Here is a 20,877-nt window from a genome sequence, read left to right on the forward strand (position 1 = left end):
TATCGCCTGTTCGTGTTGCATCTATCCTCACTGTGAATCCTCACTGTGAAACAGTTTCAGAGACTGTTGGGTCTGATGGCAACTGTGTCCAACTTGAGACCTTTAGGCCAGCTGTACATGAGACCCTTGCAGTGGTGGCTCAGGACCAAGGGGTTTTCCCCGAGGGGGAACCCACTTCATATGATCAAAGTCACGCGCATATGTCTCCTCGCCTTTTTTATATTGAGGAAGCCTTGGTTCTTGTCCAGGGTCCTGTGTTAGGATTGTCATCGGGTCACTCTCACGACAGATGCTTCTCTCTCAGGCTGGGGAGTGGTAATGGTAGGCCGCTCAGCTCAGGGTCTGTGGAGGAGTCATCATCTTTTGTGGCACATAAATTGCTTGGAGATTATGGCTGTCTTCAAGGCATTGAAGCACTTCCTCCTAGACCTAAGAGACCATCATGTGCTTGTCTGCAGACAACACAACGGTGGTCTCTTACATAAATCACCAGGGGGTCCTGCGTTCGTGTCCACTATGCAAAGTCATCCTGTGATCGTCCTGTGGTCCCAAGGGAAGATGCTCTTACTGAGAACAGTGTACATCCCGGGGTACCAAAACGTATAGGAGCAGACATCCTTCAAGACAGGGGCTGAGGCCCGGGGAAAGGAAACTTCACCCTGAGGTGGTGGAGCATATATGGGAGGTTTACAGCCAAGCGGAAGTGGATCTGCGTCTCAGGATACGACGCTTTTCCCCAATTGCTCTGCTCCCAGGATTTCTGGAGAATGTCCGACGGGACGGAATAAGTCTACTAAAAGTAGCGTCGCACTAGCAGAGCTGAATATGGTTATCTGACTTAGTCTCCCTCCTCGACGGCTCTCCCCTGGAGATTCCGGTCAGGAGGGACCTTCTGTCTCAAGTGGGAGGCATGGTCATTCACCCCCGCCCAGAGATATGGAACCTGTCGGTTTGGCCTGTGATGGGTTTGCCCTCTCTGATGGGGGCCAATTCATAGACTCATAGACATAGAAGGTAGTGGAGACCTTACTTCACTCCAGAGCTCCATCCACGAGTAAACTTTATGCTCTGAATTGGAGAGTCTTCTCTTCTTGGCGCAGAATGAGACAGTAGGATCCAGTTACCTGCCCGGTTAGTTCAGTGCTAGAGTTTCTACAAGATTGTTTTTCTGCAGGGCTATCCCCTTCCACACTAAAGGTGTACGTGGTGGCCATAGCTACTTACCACTTCCCTTTGGGTGGTGCATCTGTGGGGAGGAACCCTGATTACACATTTCCTTTGTGGCACTTTGAGGCTGAGGCCTGCAATTCATACCCTAGTTCCAACTTGGGACATGGCTATTGTACTAGAAGGTTTATCTGCGGCTCCCTTCAAGCCCCTTGATGTGGTTCCAGAAAAGTTCTTGACCATAAAAACAGTGTTCCTTCTAGCCATGTCTTCTCTTAAGAGAGTAGGAGATCTCTGTCAGTATCCCCACGTGCCTTGAGTTCGGGCCTAAGGTGCCAAACAATTTACCGTGGCCTATTGTTTTGCAAGCCTTCTGCCCTCCTCATTTCAGAGATCAGGACCAGGGAAAGCTGAACCTTGTGTGTCTGCTGGATCCTTATGTCCACAGAGCTGCCCTTTGGAGGAAAACTGATCAGCTATTGGTCTGCTTTGGACTGCCTAAAAAGGTGCCCCCTGCATCCAAACAGACAGTTAGCAAGTAGTCTCTTGCTAATGAGTTTTCCAGTCAGCCATCTCCTGTCAGAGCTTATTCGACCAGAAGTATAGTGGCCTCTAAAGCCTTCATTTCGGGTGTTTCCCTTCAAGACGTTTGTGACGCGGCAGGTTGGTCCTCTCCATTCGCATTCGTAAGCTCCTTACGTTGGGTTCACAGGTGCTCATGTCTTAGGTGTGCCCACAGTATTCACACAGACAGGCACTTGTAAGCATGGCGTTTGGGCATTATCGTTCCTAAAGTGTAATTGATGCAGCACAAGTTCCCTTGAAAGTTACGACTGTAACCATAGTTCGCTGAGAAGGGAATGAGACGCTGCATATTCGCTTTGCCATAATTCCTTAATAAAAGTATTGATTCCAAAAAAAATATATAAATACTGACCCCAAACTTTTTAACAATTTGAACAACTGATTATAAGGTATATGATAAGGCCTCATCATGAATACCTATAATGCAATAAGAATAGTTTTACATTTACATTATGGATATACAAGCATCAAAGAGTTTTGAGTTATTTGAGCTGTTAAACTGGCAATGTAAAGCTAGATGAGTCACTGTGAGGTATAACCATTTGCTTATTGGTTATCTTTGTTCTTTCACAGAGTATTTTGCATTTATGAGTTCAAAAGGTAACAGCAACATTTGAAGGTTAAAAATGTTAGTAAACCAGTGTGGAATGCATCATTCCAGGCCTTGGTGCTTCCAGATGTCTCCTGTCTTTTGTTTGGGCTTGTTTACATGTTGAAAGTATTTAGTTTCTTTCCAATCACATCTTATTAAATTGCACTTCCTGTTCCTTCGATCCAGTCAGCTGTGTAGAACAGAACAGTCCCTGCCTGAGGCACCCTGGCTGCTTATTGTTATGGTGCCGTTTCTTTCTTCCCTTGGAGAAAAAGTAAATGGACTCCTTCAATCGTTTTTTATGTTTCCCTCCACATGCCTGGAAAAGTCAAATCCTTCTTTTATTTCTTTCCGTCTTTCTTTCTTTCTTTCTTTCTTTCTTTCTTTCTTTCTTACACACACACACACACACACACACACACACACACACACACACACACACACACACACACACACACACACACACACACACACACACACACACACACACACACACACACACACACACTGTATAACCAGCACTCACTCACCAGTACAGCTCAGCTATTTATTTATTGATAAACCAGTATATCCCATTACTATTTCCACTAGATTAAAGACAGAAAGATTAAGCTCCTCAGGCCTTTCTGGGGTTAAAAGGGCATTTGACACCCTTTACACAATGGGAGGAAGTGAAGTTTGTTTTTGCACCTTCCCTCAGGCCAGAATCAATCTACACAAATATACAAGGAACCCAGACCCTCAGAGCTCTCCCTCTCCCTTTCTTTCTGTGTGTGCATTAGCATCCTCCTGGGCCCCTTGCGGTTCCCCCCTGATGCCTGCTGGCACATTGACAGAGGTCAGAATAATAAACAGCACGCTGATGGACCTTGACCTGAGAAAGACCATGCTTCTCCAGAGAGAGCTGAACACTGGAAAATGTTTTGTCAGGTAACCTAAAATGCACTTGATGTGGTAATATCTGAATTAACTGATTAAAAGCCAAGTATATTATTTAATTTGACTAAATCAACCTGACTTGTAGTGCTGGATATAAATATACATTTTCCGATATGATTATTTTATCTTCATTTTGAATCCCTGTAAAGATTCTTAAAATCCCAAGATTGATATTTTACTCTATGCCCAACACAATCTCATGACCATTTGTAACTATTTCACGTTTTGGCGAATTGGTGGCTAATTCGTATGACTTTTGAAGCCTAAATACAATCGACAGAAGTAAAAAGCTAAACGTAAGCTATAAATTAACTAAACCACGTTGCATGATTTCAACGTCACCATCACTAAGCTTTCAACAACTCTTTCAGCCCCTATTTAAAAAAAAAAAAAAAAAAAAATTCACTCAAAGTTTGAGTTATAATAGTTTGCAATATCGTGATTATAAACACTCAAGGCTGTGAAAGAAGACTAGTGTGTAGATGAGTTTACCCTTTCGGCTGATGACGTTTAATGTCTTCTGTAATCCCATTTAGCCCCTTGGTTGACAACCACCTTTTTCAAGACAAGTAAAAGCTTTTAAAAAAATACTGATGTGTTTTATTTCTAGAATAAAACGCCAAAATATCTTGAGATTGTGTTAACCACAGACCTTATTTCAGGTATTTAACCAAAAACCCATTCAAAAAACCCATTGACTTTGTCAATGGAACTGGAAGTGCTCAAATGTGAACTCGTTTACGGGTTTTGGCCTACAACAATACGCCATCCCTGCAGAACTCTATTAGAGTACATGTCATGAGATAAACATACAGCAGAGTCAGTGTAGTCCGATTCACGAGCAAAAAACTCTTTTAAATCGGTTCACAAATTCACAAACACATATCTCAACCAAATGTATTCCCATTCACGACCAAATGAGCCATTTCTTGTCTTTTTCTTTTTCTACGCTTTTTAATAGAACTCCATATATTGAAAATATAGAATATAATATCAGAATATAATCGAATCTATAGAGAAAGCAATTTGTAAGGGTTAGATCAGGTAGAAAAACACCAAACCAAACAGAGAAGAGATGGAAAAGTTAGCCTTGTGAGAAAGAGATAAAAGGTGAAAAATAGAAATGAAATGTACAGCTGAGGAAGCAAAGGACTGAGGTGGCATAAATCCATCTAACATCCCACCAGAAAAGCTTGAAAAATGGAGCGAATGAAAGAAAGAGAATGAAAGGGGGACTCAATTCCAAGCCCACACATAATTGGCCAGCGGAGAGAGGGGTGGAAAGAAAAGAGTGAGTGTGTGAGTGAAGGAGAGAGGCAGGGAATGTCATGCATGAGTTACCTGCCAAGCTTTAGGGGAATGAGCAGTTTAAGTGGCATATGAGTCCAACCTGACTGACTTATATTGTTGTACGCTTTCATTCTCTAGTACTGCTAGAAGGATTTGAGACAGTCCTGTCAACTTTCCACTGCTTACATTTGGAGTAAGACTCTGTTGTTATTTCCTATCACCTCAATGGGGTCCTGCCTAATAAAGGCAAAAAGCCCATAAGATAAATAATCTTATTGTATATAGTATTAAAATATGAATACAAATTACACGTGCTAATAGGTTCTTAGTCTGTGCTGTCAACATGTCTTGCTGTGCTATATTCAAACATTTCTATTCTTCTTTGTTCTGCCTCCAGACTCTAATTTTTGGCAAGAGACCTGTGTCCATTTCATCATTGATGACTGTTTTTGGCTCAGGGTTCAGTTAAAGATTTGTGGCACATATTTAGTATGAAAATAGATTTAGAGAGTCACTCAAAAAACTACAGATTAATCTGACTAGCTGTTATGGACACTTTTGGCTGGAGTGTGTGGCTTTATGGGAGTCCCTATTAACGGCTGGCTCAACACCCTTCAATCATGCTCGGCCAAGACCACGGGCCTGGAGGAAACACTGTCTGGAGCTGTAGAGAACCGCTGAGAGAGTGCTGATAGCTGAACTGAACGCAGCTACCAGTCAGTCTAGTAGAGAGAGCGAGAGTTGTGGCTCCAGCTGGTGTGTTTTATCTGAGTAATTAGCTGTAATCAGTCCTCTCAGCTCTCTGGGTGTTCCAGAGCCCCATTTTCACACGCCGACACACACAAGTACACACAGGCAGCTAACACTACTCTGACATGCAATTTCTTCACAAAATTTCACAATTTTCTTCATTGCACCAGACTTAAGATATTTTTATGAAATATATGGCAAGTGACTAATATACAAACAATATGAACGGGCAACCTTTTTATATTTAATGATTAAGAATATACTGTACAAGTATGAATAATCTTAAAAGGATTTGAATGAAATCTGAGAGATTTCTATCCCTCCATTAGAAGTCTATTCTCCCAAAACTCTGACGCTTCAAAACGTTCTTAAAATAAATCCGTATGAATCAAGCGGTTTAATTGAAGAGACTTGATCCCTTTATATGATGAACACATTTAATTTAGAGTTTTCACATATAAACATTGATCAGCGAATGTACATAGAGCACTCAAATTTGCTAAATGGAAGCTCAAGCGTTAAAAATATCTTAATTTGTCTTTCAAAGAAAAATGAAAGTCTTAAAGTAAGTGATGACTCAATTTTTTATTTTTGGATGAATTAACACAACACCAAAATTGAATCTTAAGTTAATAAATGATAGTTTTTAGGCAATTGCTTGTTACTTTGTGTATTTCTGCTCCACTAACGAAAATTCCAAACAAAGTCAAACAGTAGCAACATATGGTGTATCATTTCTTAATGAATCAGTGTTTCCGAACAAATCGGTTGATTGAATGATTCAGTGACTCAGTCTAAAAGTTTTTGAATGAATTGGTTGACCGGTTCACTCATAATAAATGATGGCACCTGAAGGAAAAGCTATTCATTAACCAAAATAAAACAAAATTACAGAGTTTTTACAATCACTTGGACCCATTTCTAAATTCTTGCGTCACTTTTTAAAATGCATTTATTATAAATAAATGATCCACAGGTTATCTCACATAGACTGCTGTTGTGCTCACTTTGTTAAGAGTTTTGAAAAAGGAACCTATAAAAATATTAATAAATAATAGTTTTTTAGCTAATTTAAAACAACAAAACAGTGCTGAAATTTCATGAAATGCCTCTGTTAATAAAGCTGACCCATTTTGCTTTCATCATTAACTGATAAATTCCCTCCTTTAAGGAGCCACTTGTTTGTATGTTCCGGTCTTAATATAAAAGTTTGTCCTCTCTCTCTCTCATAAAGGGATTTGTGTGTGTGTGTGTGTGAGAGAGAGAGACTGTTCCCTCATATGTTTGGCACATGTTGGCTCAGTGTTCCTTCTGTCTCTCTGTAATGGCTGGTATCCCTCAAAGCAGTTACTTTGCCTCCCCTACTGACCTACACACACACACACACACACACACACACACACACACACACACACACACACACACACACACACACACACACACACACACACACACACACACACACACACACACACACACACACACACACACACACACACACACACACACACACACACACACACACACACACACACACCAGACCTGATTAGAGGGGTTAAATTGCATTAGAGCGCAATGAACAGTCAAGCATATTCTGGACTCAGACGTCTGCAGGAACATTTACCCAATTCAACAAATTAAATGAATGTGGTATTTCAAGAATTTAGCAACACCATATTTGATCTAAACAAACAATCTCACTATTAAGTATTTCCCAACAACTGACTCCACTTTAAATAAACCTGTTGCCCATTTGACCGTCTGTCTTTAGTTTCTCAGAAGCTTGGGTTATGTCAGGTAATGTATGTCCACCTGCTTTAGTGCACATTATAAGCTATAAATCTGAGCTGACTCTCTATACGGAGCTGCATATTTACCTGCCATATGTTATTGAGGTTATATTTAGGTTTTATTTCTATGAATGTTACATAATATTCCCAACATTTATGTGACCAACATATACTGTTGCCATTGCTAGGTAACAGGATAGGTAACAAAGATAAGAAAAATATTTAGTTAATTAGTAACACATTTAACAGCTTGAATCAGTCATTATTTTTATTTAATTTTATTTGGTACATTCAAATATAAATTCACATTCACATCAGTGAATGGCTTACTGCATATTATCCTATATTTTAAGTTTTAAGTTTTATACACGTATAGTTTTAAAATAGGAGTGAAGTATTTGCTGATCAGAGAGCATAGCTACTGTCTGCATGTATTGTGTGTTTAATGAGAATGCATGTGTCCCCTCTCTCCCAAACCTCATGTGCATGTGTGTGTGTGCGTGCGTGTTTGTGAATCGGCCATGACTCATATGTCAGGGGCCCAGTGTCTGCCTGCTGCCAGCTCTGCATATTTTCAGAGTCAAAATGTGAAAATGTCTGAAACTCAGCCCACCCCTGTGCGTATATATGTGTGTGAGTGATGGGCCTTGCCCAGTATGGTTTAAATAGACACAGGAGACTAGCCAAAGCAGACAACTGAACAACTGAGAAAAGGCAAGGCACTGTGGCAAGAGACTGAGAGCAGCTTCAAAAGTATATAGTAGTGCTGCCGATCTATTAAAAAAACCCTAATCAATAAAAATATTTCTGTGATTAATCTGAGTTAATCACACCTAACATTAAATTTGCAATATATTTTTATATCATGATATATAATTTCACACTGAATCTCCTAATTAATGTAAAAACAAAATACAGTATATTTTAAATATTTCTTTAATAGTATCTTTTTATTAAGTACTATGAATGGATGCCAGCTGTGGCTTTAAATAGCAGAATAGTATTTTTTTTCTACCTGCCCGGTAGGGCCAGTACCTCAGATTTTACTTGCCCTGCCAAAATTTTCACTGGCCCTATTATTATTATTATTATTTTTATCCATTACCTTGTATTTTAACAAATAAGGCTGTTATGGCACCAACACTTATAGAGTACTAGTTACATTTCTCAATTCTCTATTGCACTTTTTAAAGCCTATATCTAATATAAAGGTCAAAAATTTTTTAAGACAAATAAACAGTCGGTAATAAAAGAGGAAAAAATAAGCAAATTACAAGTGAAATCCCAAATAAGTACAATAGAATAAAGATGAAAAACAGTGCTTTAAAGGGGTCATCGGATGCGAAATTCACATTATGCTGTTTGCATTTAAATGTGTCTTTGCAGTGTGTGGACAACCACCATACAATGAAAAAATCCATTCACAATTTTTTTTTAATCCTCAAAAAGTCTAAACACTCTCAATAATCAAGCCGTTTGGATTTTTTGAGCAATATGATGTCATATTGCTTATGCTCCTCCCACGACCGCTGACGGACTGTCCTGTATTAGCATATTTCCGCCCTCAGCCATTTGCATACTGTCCACCAAGGCATCACTTTATGTGTCTTGTGTCGACACCCCCCATGGAAGAGAGGGGTGGGGTGAGCAGTTGCTCATTATCATTTAAAGAGACATGCACCGAAACGGGTCGCAGTGAACAGAGCTGTTTTTGAGGAGGTAAAAAGGATGTTGTTTTACACAACCATTGAGGAATTTTAACCAAAGTATGTTACAAACTTTACATGAAGACCCTAAAGAATCATACCAACTTGTGGAAAATGGGCATCCGATGACCCCTTTAAGATATTCAGTTAGGTCTAACAGTTATATTCAGAATAGGTTCAGTTAAAATAGGTTCTGGTAAAATCACACTTCATATAATCCTTATTAAAGCCACAAAAAATGATTCGGTCAAGAGCATTCAGTATGAAGGTAATATGATGCCATAAAGAATCGCATGCGCAGGGTAAGATTTGTGAAAGTGTACATAAGATTGCAAGCGTAAATTAAATTTGCATGCGCAAGAGAAGATTTGTAAAGGTGTAAATCGCCTTTCAAGTGTAAGAGAAAAATATTTGCAGCATTTTACTGTTATTCGTAAGTGTAATTCATGTATTGTAAAACTGCAGCTTCGTGCTAACGCAAAATAAATATGATCTGTATTCTTCTGACTTCCATTTTTCCGCACTTACACTTTTGGCACGTTTTTTTTCGCACAAATACGGCCAAAAGCACTGCAAGCCTGTGAACAGCAATTTGCAAGCAAAAACAACATGAGTAAAACAAACCTTTCTCAATAAACACGCCAGTCGTCAGAACACATCTTTATCTTCTTTTGGCTCAGCATCGTGCTCATTGCTGAAATGGTACTTTTAATGCATGTTAAATAAATAAATAAATGTAACACACACACACACACACACACACACACACACACACACACACACACACACACACACACACACACACACACACACACACACACACACACACACACAAATCATAACCAGTGTAAATTAAATGCAGGTGCAGAATTTGCTCCAGAAGTGCTTCCTGTAAAACAATGGTTCTGTTTTGACAATCTGAGGTAAATTTTCATTTCAGCTCACATCTCAGTTTGCATATGGTCTGTATGTCTGTTTCCATCAGCAGGCACAATTACCTCTCACATTCTGTTTTGATGGAAAACCGGTGCTCTTTCTTTCTCTTTACCATCAGTTACCACTGATTCAACCTCTTCCTTCTCTTTTTGCCCTCTACCCCTCCTCCCCACTTCCTCTGGTTTGATGTTAGGCGCCCAACATTCCAGCATTCAGACAGGATACCCCACATCCTGCATAAAGAAAAAGTAGAGCAACTTAGGATCTGCTTCTATGAGGCGGCTTGTATTAGGCTAGAAAAGAACATGTTCACAGGTCTGGGTCTTTTTGAGGATCATACATGATCAAACATCCATCACAGTATCTTGATCAAGAGAACGTGTGTGTGTGTGTGTGTGTGTATACTGAAACCATCTTGGAAATTTATTGTCACTACATTTCAAATGCCTTTTATGTAAGGATTTTATTGTTTTACCCTTGTTTATTTTTTATATTCAAATTAATATTTAATTTTAATCTTTAATTTTGTGTGTGTGTGTGTGTGTGTGTGAGCCTGGTCTAGGTCCAGTTTACAGTATCTCCTCACTGATAAACAGATGCACAGAGGGAATTCAGTCTTTCTTCCAATTCTGTGTCTGTATACTCTTCAAGTTCTCTACATTACAGCGTGATGAAAATCTGCTCCGTTTCTTTCATCTTGTGCCTTCATCTTTCACATCCTCAATTTATATGAGAGATAGCTTGGGTGGGGTTTTATTCTGTGCATTTGGCAGAAGCGGTTGTTGAAGGAGAGAACGGCCCACTTTTTTGCTCCTCTTTATTGTCAGAATGATAATAAAAAAAAAGGAAATAACTATTAAGGATACTCTCTTCTCTTTCTATATTGATAATATATACACACACACACTACGTTCAAAAGTTTGCGGTCAGCACAATTTAAAAAAAGAAAATGAAACATTTTATTTAGTAAGGACACATTAAGTTGATTGAAAGTGACAGTAAATACATTTTTAATGTTACAAAAGATAATGTTTGTGTTTTGTGTCCTTCGGATGAGACGTTAAACCGAGGTCCTGACTCTCTGTGGTCACAAAAAATCCCAGGATGTCCTTCGGAAAAAGAGTTGGGGTTTAACCCCGGCATCCTGGCCAAATTTGCCCCTTGGCCTCTGTCCATCATGGCCTCCTAATCATCCCCATATACTGATTGGCTTCATCACTGTCTCCTCTCCACCAGTAAGCCGGTGTGTGGTGGGCGTTCTGGCGCAATATGGCTGCCGTCACATCATCCATTGGTGGTGGTTGAGGAGATTCCCCCTTCCATATGTAAAAGCGTACCTAGAAAAAAAGTACCTAGAAAAGCGCTATATAAATGTAACGCATTATTATTATTCTGTTGTATCTTTAACCTATTTAGAATGAATCACTTAACAAAATAAACAGTAGTTCTCTGGGGGTTAATTTCTCTCACTCTCTCTGTCTCTCCACTCTTTCTGGCTGTTTGTGTGTCCCGCTCAGTAGATTTTACCCTCTGAAAGTAATTCTCAGCTATAAAACTCTCTATGATGTGCTGGACTGAAAGCTGCCTCACTGTACTGCCAGCTGTGCCTGAAACACAGATTAAAATCACTGTTTGACAAATATTTCCATCATAATGTGGCAAAGGAAGCAATAATGGCTTTTCTTTGAAGTTTTGCCATACAGGACTTAGAAAAGGGTTGTTTGGTTGGTGCTGAATACACACATCACTCCCTTAAAGTGCAGAGCACATACACACAGCGCTTAAAAGCTGCACTGATGCCAACCGCTGGGTGTATAAATGTCTCAATACTGTACAAATAGTGAAACAGACAGGCAGTGACTGTAAATATTCTTGCTTCTGTGCCTTTCAGACAGAAAGGCCCAGCATCATTTCCTCAGCCCCATATCCACCAGTCCAGAGGATGGGAAAAATGTTATAACTTACTTTCCTTTCCACAAGAACATAAAAAGATATACAGTGAGGTTGACAAAAATTGTAGCTAACCTAACCCATTACATTACACATTTAAGGTAATATAATCGGACTACTTTTTGATTACTTTTGACCTAACTCGTTTATCTCATTGATTTGAATAGGATAATTTTGTACCATATTGATATAAAAAAATACAAAGAGAAAGAAAATATATCCCAGTCTTTATCAACAGCATGAAGTGCATTAAATATTACATTATGTTAAAGGGGAATACCAAAAGTGGTTTGCAGAACTTCACACACTGGATGAGAAGAGCCACATCTTTAAAATAAGAAACAACAACTAAACAAAATAACATTTACTTGTTATAAATGAGTCTATTTATAAATGTCTAAAATGTTATAAATTAGTCGTACGTAAAATGTACGTAAATTATTTCATTATGTAAAATTAATTTGAAATTTTGATTTTGAACAAATCTCTTGAATAAATGATTCAGTGTTTACAATCGTTACTTAAAGCTTAACATCGTTTACTCATTTTGATCGCTGCCGCAACATCAGTGTGTATATCCGGAAATAGCAATACTGTGTAGTTGAAAACACTGTTTGTGTTCCTATCCATGCAAAATTCTGTTTGTGTTCCAATCCATGCAATGTTGGGAAAATACGTCTTAAATGGGAAATTATTTCTGTAAAATCAAACCGGTGATCAAATGTTGTGTGGGTCTCAGTTTTCAGTGATAGGCACATATAGTGGCTGGTTTGTGTGTGCAAACAACATTTTGTGCATACATTGCTTATTCTCCTCACAGAAAGACTTCAGAGAGGAAAAGTGTTCAGTTTGTGATGTCTGGCTTCCAGCCATGGGCAGTTATGACTAATGTAATTGAGTTTGTGTGTGTGTCTGTTGGTCCAACTGACCTTCTTGCCAGGCTAAAGAAGTGGGTCGGTGTGCATTCATTCTCTTGCATTTTGTCAAATACACACACTCACCACGTACTGAGAGACCGCATTACTACAACACCTGTACAAACACAGAGGTAAAGCCAAACTGGCATAACCACTGTTAAAGAGAGGGAGATGGAGAGAGGGATACACATTTTCTATATTTTTGAAACACTTTTGATATATTGGTTTCTACAACAGTACAAATAAATTGTATAAAAAATATTTTGAAAAAAGATAAGTGTTATAAACATCAAAACTTTCAGGACTTTTATCTTGCACATATGTTGATTATATAATTAAAATAATATACTTTACTGCAAACTGAATATAATGTTGTCAGACACTTAATTGTATGTTTACAATTAAATTAAAATGTATTAGAGTTTAAATTTATATTAAATGCAATTAGTTGAACATGAGTGTTTTTTTGACCCACTTAAGTAGGACTTTAGTGAAAAGTCCGTCTTTTTATGTAATTTCATAATTACTTATTTCAAAATTGTCTATGAAATATGGTTAAAGTATACTGCTCAATGTACTGACAAGCATTTATGGTAAACTAAAATATAATTTGATGTAATTTGCATTGAAACTTGTATGTTATGTATTTAAATATATTTGTAATTACACACTTGCAATGATGACAGTGCAATTTAGTACGTTTAAAATATATTACATTTAAATGCTAAAGATTGCAGTTTCTCCTGTCAGTTGCCAGCGTGTCTCTTGAGTCCAGGGGAGTGAGGTTTACACGCTTAGCTCTTACTAGCTGACCTACTTTACACTCACCCCCCTAAACCTCACTCCTATCCCGGATGAGCCCCCAAATGTAACCAGCCTTACCCGTCTCGATCCGAGTGGGATTCAGTCCGGTGTCTCTGGCATGGAGGTGGGCGTTAACAAAGATGCAAAAGACTGTAGTCTCTAGCGTCAGTTGCCAGCGCCCCTCTTGAGGCTAGGGGAGTGAGGTTTACATGCATATCTCTTACTAGCTGGCCTCCGTTACATAAGTACAGTACATGGGCTTTAGTATGTTAGTTAAAGTGCCCCTATTTTGCTATTTTAAAGTTTCCTAATATTGTTTTGGAGTCTCCTACAACAGGTTTACATGCATCAAAGGTCAAAAAACTGTTTCATTTTCTCATAATATACATTTGCACATCACCACATTTTCAATGATTCTCAAATGACTCGTCAGATGAATCCGCGAGCTGCTCTGATTGGCCAGACAGCTTAGTCTGTTGTGATTGGTCTACCGCCTACAAACAAAATGCACACAAAATAAAACAAATATGGCCATTGCCATAACAAGGTCAGCTCTACTTGTCCTGAGGCTTCCTACACCGTAAACTAAACACAGTTTAGTCACTCGCGAGCACGAGTCCGATGATGAAACATTGGAAGAACTAGTTATTCAACCCGAACCTCCATCGCAAGGATGACTCGAGCAGGATGAAACACTAAGAAAACACTCAGTTTGAGGCACATTATGGGATGTTGCAACTGTAATTCCTCACCATCAGAATTAACAAGTGCATGTCCATCAACAAACCGATTATTTTACTTATTATTTATTTACCGAGTATTTTTCTCATTTATTGCGGTGAACACATGGAAACTGTATCAATAACAGTGCATACATAACAGCTCTAGCGTGAATGATTGATGTAATATAAACGTTGGTAAAACAAATCATGCTTAATCTTTACTCAAAGTAGTGAGAACGACAGACAATCTGCATTAATATACACAGTTTTAGGTAATAGTGGCCCACAAACTGATTAGCAGAAGTATATCAGTAAGACAGTAATAATGTGAGTTAACCAGTTAGCAGGAGACCTACACAAAATAAAACTCAAAACGAAGTATTTTGAACACCATCTTTCAAGAGCAAACGGTTTGCGAATCCTGCACTGAACTCTGAGATTTGAGAAGCAGTCAGTAAAATAAATGGAACACAGCAAAAGTTCAGGATTATACTGCTGTGGTGTCGTGGTAAAGATGAATTTTAACCACTGATTCTTCACATGCAGTGAAAAAAACTTGGCTTTACCTTCACATTGTAGAGCACAGCGTCTTCTCGACATGATGCTGTCCAGCATCCACAGGAATCAGCTGCTGGTTTGAGGGGGTTCAAGTTTTTCCTGGTGTCTGCGCACACAATACGCTAATGTTTCGTCTTGACATGACAACGAAACGGCTTATGACTCGTTTGAAAAACGATTCATTTCATTGACTCAGAGTTGACTCCTACTTTTGAAAGACAATAACTTTATATACGGTGAACTTTCAGATTTAAAACTTTGCAGGATGTTTTCATTCACTTAGAGCTATAAATAGCAAAGGTGCTGCAGTATGGAAGTAAACAAAGCTGTTATATTTGGGTTAAAGGTTACCAGCAGTGTAACTGACAGTGATTTGGGGGAATTTGTGTCATATGTTATGATTCTGAATGTAAACTCATTTAACAAACTTTATCATATTGTTTAAACATGTCTGTCATAATGCTAAAATATTACATTGGCCCTTATTTTTCACCCACATACTCCTCACAAGGACTCACTCACAATCTAAGGTGGCCCACAGACCATAAGCTTGGAATAATAGTAAACAAGTTGCTTGGAATGGACTCTGTTCCCAAGTTTCAATAGACTTGTAAAGTTCAGCAGCTGAAAATTTACTCATTTGCACTCCTCGTGGCCAGTGTTTACAATGAACAGCTTTTCTGATAACCTGCCCTCAGATGATTTTACTTGTTCCCATAAAACTTTAGGCCACGCTCTCCTTTTCTGTCTCGCTCTGTCTGACAGTTTTCCGAAATGGAGTTCAAGGACTTTTTTTATCGTGGGAAGCTCATAAAACAAACTCCAGTAAAGTTACTGTATTAAAACTTTAACAGCGAGTGGTTTTAATTAAAGGACTTTTATTTCCAAAACAGAGATTATTGTTGCGTACTGACCACCGTTGTATGAAGACGTACTGTTTTTAAATGAATAATTTTGCATGGCTGGAGTGAGCAAAACTGTTCCCAAAACAAAAATGGGAACTAGTACTTCAAAAAGTTAAGGTGTTAGATAAATAAGTTTGAATTTCAGATGAATCAATTTTTTTACTCCTTCTTTTGTGTGTTACCCTTGTAGTGGCCCAAAATACTTGCACACTTAATGTACAGTATTCGCAATTAACAATAATGTAATTTGGGATGCGAAATATGGCATCAAATCAGTTATTGGATATTTACAGTAATATTTAATTTCCCCTATTTTTACATCTAGAACACACACTTTTGTCATCATCCAATGTTTTTTTTAAAATGAAATCTAACACTGTTAGATGTCATCTTTTGCGAATCTCAAAATGAATTTCCACCATACATTATATGTTATGATGACTGAATTCACTTGAGTGTTTAAAATAATTGATTTTAGTTTTAGTTTCATGTTTTAAAATTTATTTTGACAAAATAGAATTTTAATAGTATTATTAACATAATTTATCTGTAGTGGTCTAAATTTTTATTATCGGTGCATTCCTAAAGGTCATTGCAATATATAACTAAAACATCTATAAAGCATCATATAACACACTTAATAAATGTGAGTATCAAATTCAACTGATTTAATGTACGTCTCAATTAACTTTTATGTGAATCGTGTGAAAGACTCACACACTAACACATTCCTCACCTCTGCTCTGCTCTGCTTTAATTTGCTCTCTATCAGATGATGTCACAGCTATAAACACCTAGCATGAGGAGATAAAAAAAGGGTTTGTGGTCACGTTAATTTGACCAGAGGTCCTCTGATTCAGCAAAACTAGGGCCAGAAGCAGGTCTCTCTCACCTGTCCAAACAATCCCCCCCCACACACACACACATAAACAGAGCTGTGGTGATTTAACTGTCTTTGCCAAGCTGTAGATCTAATGTAAAGAAAAAGAGTGGACCTCTCAACCTCTGAGCTGCAGTGCAATCAACAGTCTCTTCCCATACACAGCTGCTGGTCTCTACCCTCTAAAAGAAGAAAAACACGGCTAAATGAAAGGGTAAAAACTGTTAGAAAAGGTGCAGCTGACATGAATTGTGGCTAATTCAGGTGAATTGTGCCCATTTTGACATTGAGATGACAACCAAAATATGGGCCAATTTACCTCAATTTACCCTACCGTTCAAAAGTTTGGGGGTCGCTACCAAAAGAAGTTTCTTATGCTCACCAATTTTATAAAATAACTGTTTATACTTTAATATATGTTAAAATATAAAGCATGTGAAAGGATCACATGAGAGTACGCTGGATCGAACTCCAGGCACGATTCACTGTTAGAGAATGATAGTTAGATCCCCAACCCTCTTGATGGAAGTGAGCATGGTCAGAAGGGCCATCTTCAAAGAAAGGGTACTCAACTGACTGTAGTGGCTCAAAAGTGTCTGTCTGCAGACCCAGCAAGACAGAGAAGTCACAGGAGAGAATTAGGTGAGGCCTTGGAGGATTTGCACCTCTGAGGAACTTACCGTCCACTGCAGTATAATGTAACACCTTTAAGGTGGATGGGGATAGCCGCCTCTCCAACCTCTCCTGCAAAGATTTGAACGTCTCTGTGGGTCTTCACCTCGAGATGAACACCAGTTTGCGAACTTATGCCAAAGGATTCAGCCGCCTCGTAGAGGGTGATAGTTACCATCACTGCCGATGATAGTCCACTTAGGTCTTCCAAATTGCTTCACTGCATAGACTGCAAATCAGCTGGACCAACTGTGGATGGACTCTACTCTCCTTGAAGCACCACACTTTGTTAAGGCGTATCCACTCGCAATTGATTTTGCTTGGGATATGAGTGACCGCAGTGACTCCAATGGAGGAGATAGCGGGTGAGTTGCGACATGAGCATAAACCGCCTTGGCGATTTATATATGCCATTGTCGCTGTGTTTTCCGTCAGGACCAATTCATGCTTGCCTTCAAAGAACGGCCGAAACCTCTGCAGGGCCTGCACGTCTGCTAGTAACTCGAGGCAGGTGATGTGCCAACTCAGTCGAGGTCCTGTTCTGGACTCCGAAGCTGTGTGCCCATTGCATATAGTGCCCCTGCCTGACTTGGATGTATCTGTTGTAACTACAACATGCCTGGACACTCGTTCAAAAGGAACTCCTGCCCATAGAAATGCAAGGTCTGTCCAAGGGCTGAACGTGCAGCAATTGATCGCCGTGATAGCCACACGATGCATGCCGTGGTGCCATGTCCATCTCGGGACTCGGGTCTGAAGCCAGCACTGATGGCCATGGCATGCAGGGCAGAGGTGGCCTGTCCAGCACCACTGTAAGTCTCCACCGTCAGGGACAACATGAACCTACAGGCCCTGGACTGAAGTCTGAGACGATTATGCCAGGTGGCTGTGTTTTGCAGGCATAAATGCACCGCAAATACAGCCGCTCGGCTCCGGAGAACAAATCAGCCATCTCCATTCATGCAAAATGCACTCGCCAAATCTCATTGGACTTTTCTGAAGTATCAGAGGTGTTTAAAGCTCCCAAGTGTCCCAAGCTCCATAGTGTCATTTCATTGACAATGTCAAAGTGAGTGACAGATAGGGAACAAAACTTTGACATCTTTGTCATACCAAATTACGGCAAATATCAGAGAACAGACAGTGGACACTGTATAATAAGACTAAACGTGGACCCTTGACAGAGAGAGAGAGATTTGGTAGAAATGTCTTTTAATTTTGTGGACTCTCACTTTTTTGAGTATCACGTGTTGGATCAACAGTAGCAGGTTCACTGGACACCACTGCACAGGGTCAGTTACAGCTTACAGGATTCATCAGTGGCATTAGAAAATATTTAGAGAGTGAGGGAGATTGCCTAAATGCTTATTTATTTGGCTGTAACCTACAGTATAACTGTTTCAGCTGAGTGTAATATTTCAAATGTGCTATAAAAGCAGTAGCTGGAGTACCATAAATCACAGAAACTCTATCTATCTGTTTGTCCATCTGTCCATCTGTCTGTCTGTCTGTCCGTCTGTCCGTCTATTAATTTGCCTCCTACCTTCAGTTTGAGGCCAATTATCTTGTGGCATAAGGCTGCGAAATATTCACCATCTTGTTCAGCTTTGCTTATTTTATTTTCTCAGATGATTTATGAAAATCATGGATTGGTGTAAAGTTTTTGGACTGCACCCACGCACCCTCCAGCAGTACATTTTCTGTTCTTTCTTCAAACTCTCTCATACTGGAAAGCAGGAACAATTTGTCCTCTATTTGCCATACCACTGAAAGAAAAAAAATCTTATCACAAAGCTCTGATTGTTCAGTTTGAATGCTCCCTCCAACAGAAGAGAGCACTCACACAAACAGGCAGGAAAAATGTACAGTGTTTATTTTCTACTGGCTATATCCTGCTTCATGTGTTTCGTCCCAGCTGCTCAGAGCTTGTTTGAGTGAAGTTGTTCGGAGAGCTGTAGCAGGAGTTTGATAAATGTGAGAAGCAAGCATTTGTGGCGAGCTGTCAGTCAAAAGGGGAAAGCTAAAACAAGCCCCTTTTTATGAAACTGTTTCCATGCAGACCTGCAGGTTTGTGGCCTCCATTAAATTAAGAGGAAATGAACCTCACTTCCTGATGAAATTTTAGCTTGTGTACTTATAAGTGATAATAAACTGTTCATGACGATTAGCAGATCTTATGGTTTGTAGGTGATGAGTTCCTGACGGCTATGTCCATGTCTTCAGCGGAGGGAACACTCGAAGAAATAGGGCCCTATCTTGCACCCAGTGCAACTGACTTTGTACTCCGACGCATGTATCATTCCTATTTTGCACCCGACGCACAGCAGACTTTTCCCTCCACAGACGCACGTCGGTAAATTAGGGAATGAACTTGCGCTCCCAGGGGTGGTTCAGCGAAAACTTTGTGTTCTGGCGCAAACGTTCCCTGGTGCTATTTTGTAGTTCCATAAAACAATTCCGCCACAGAACAGGAAAAACCTAGTCTAAAGTCAGTGGCGCGTTATTCAGATGCTATATTAAGGCTGCATGCTTCGCCATAATGTAGCGTGTGCACAACGCGCATACACTTTGCTTCTCTCATCTACAAAGACGCAGCAGTTGCCATTTTTGCAAACCATACATAATTACAAGGAAAAATATTCCACACGAGGGAAATCATTGTGGTGTCCATGAAGATGTGAAAAAATAGGCATAAATCTAGCTTACACATTTACCCAAATTATTATACGCCTGTTTAACCGAAGCTAATTTGGGTGGGTTTCTCCCATCCCCAATGTCACTTCTCTGTGTTTTACGGCCCTGACGAGAACATCGGTCTCCTCGGCTGTGAACCGCTCCTGGCGTGCACCTGGCAAATCCGCCGTTATAATAGCAATCCGCCATGGAACAAGTGCACCTGCTCTTAAAGGGAATATGAGATGACGCTCTGATTGGTTCATTTCATGTTATGCCCAAACCACACCTATGAGTAATGAAGCTACTTCAGACCAACCCATTTTAGATTTGTGTCGGGCGCAAGAGTCATTTATCCCGCTGGTATAATAGCAACAATGCCCGAGATCCACCCACAAAGTTACTTGCGTTTCGCGTTTGATACTTGTGTTTCAGATCGTTAAAATAGGGCCCATATAAAAATTAGGAGGTTTTGAATAACAGTTTCATTTTGCTGAGTTTATGCACTTGTTTTCTTAATTTTACCCATGTATCGTGTTACTGATTAGATAAGCAGATTTAATGCATTACTACAGAATCTGACATAATATGAATTATATTAAAAGAATATTCCAGGTTAATTACAAGTAAAAAATCTATAGATTGACCTCATAGAGTTCCATAGACGTTTCTGTGGTAAAAATTATTTTCAGTGGTAACAGGCCACTTTCACTACCTGTGCTCCGCTGATGAAGTCCCTCCACTTTTACACAGTATTTATAAATGTTCTAAAATATTTTTGTGTATATTTTGTGAAGCGGTCACTACAGATCTGAAAGTGCGTCTCATATCTTTTTCTCCTTCCATGGCACTGCACTCACAACTTTTTACTAAATACTAATACCCGTGATACTAAGTACTCTTTAAAGTCTTACACTTTATTCATACACTTATATTTTACTCTGCACATAAATAAAGTTGACTTGACTTGATACAACTTCCGTTTCATGCCGACTTCAATATTAAATACACTTGATGTAAAGCAGTCCATAAGAATCTTTA

This window comes from Scardinius erythrophthalmus (assembly GCF_964197995.2).
Source record: "Scardinius erythrophthalmus genome assembly, chromosome: 20".
Classification (NCBI taxonomy): Eukaryota; Metazoa; Chordata; class Actinopteri; order Cypriniformes; family Leuciscidae; genus Scardinius; species Scardinius erythrophthalmus.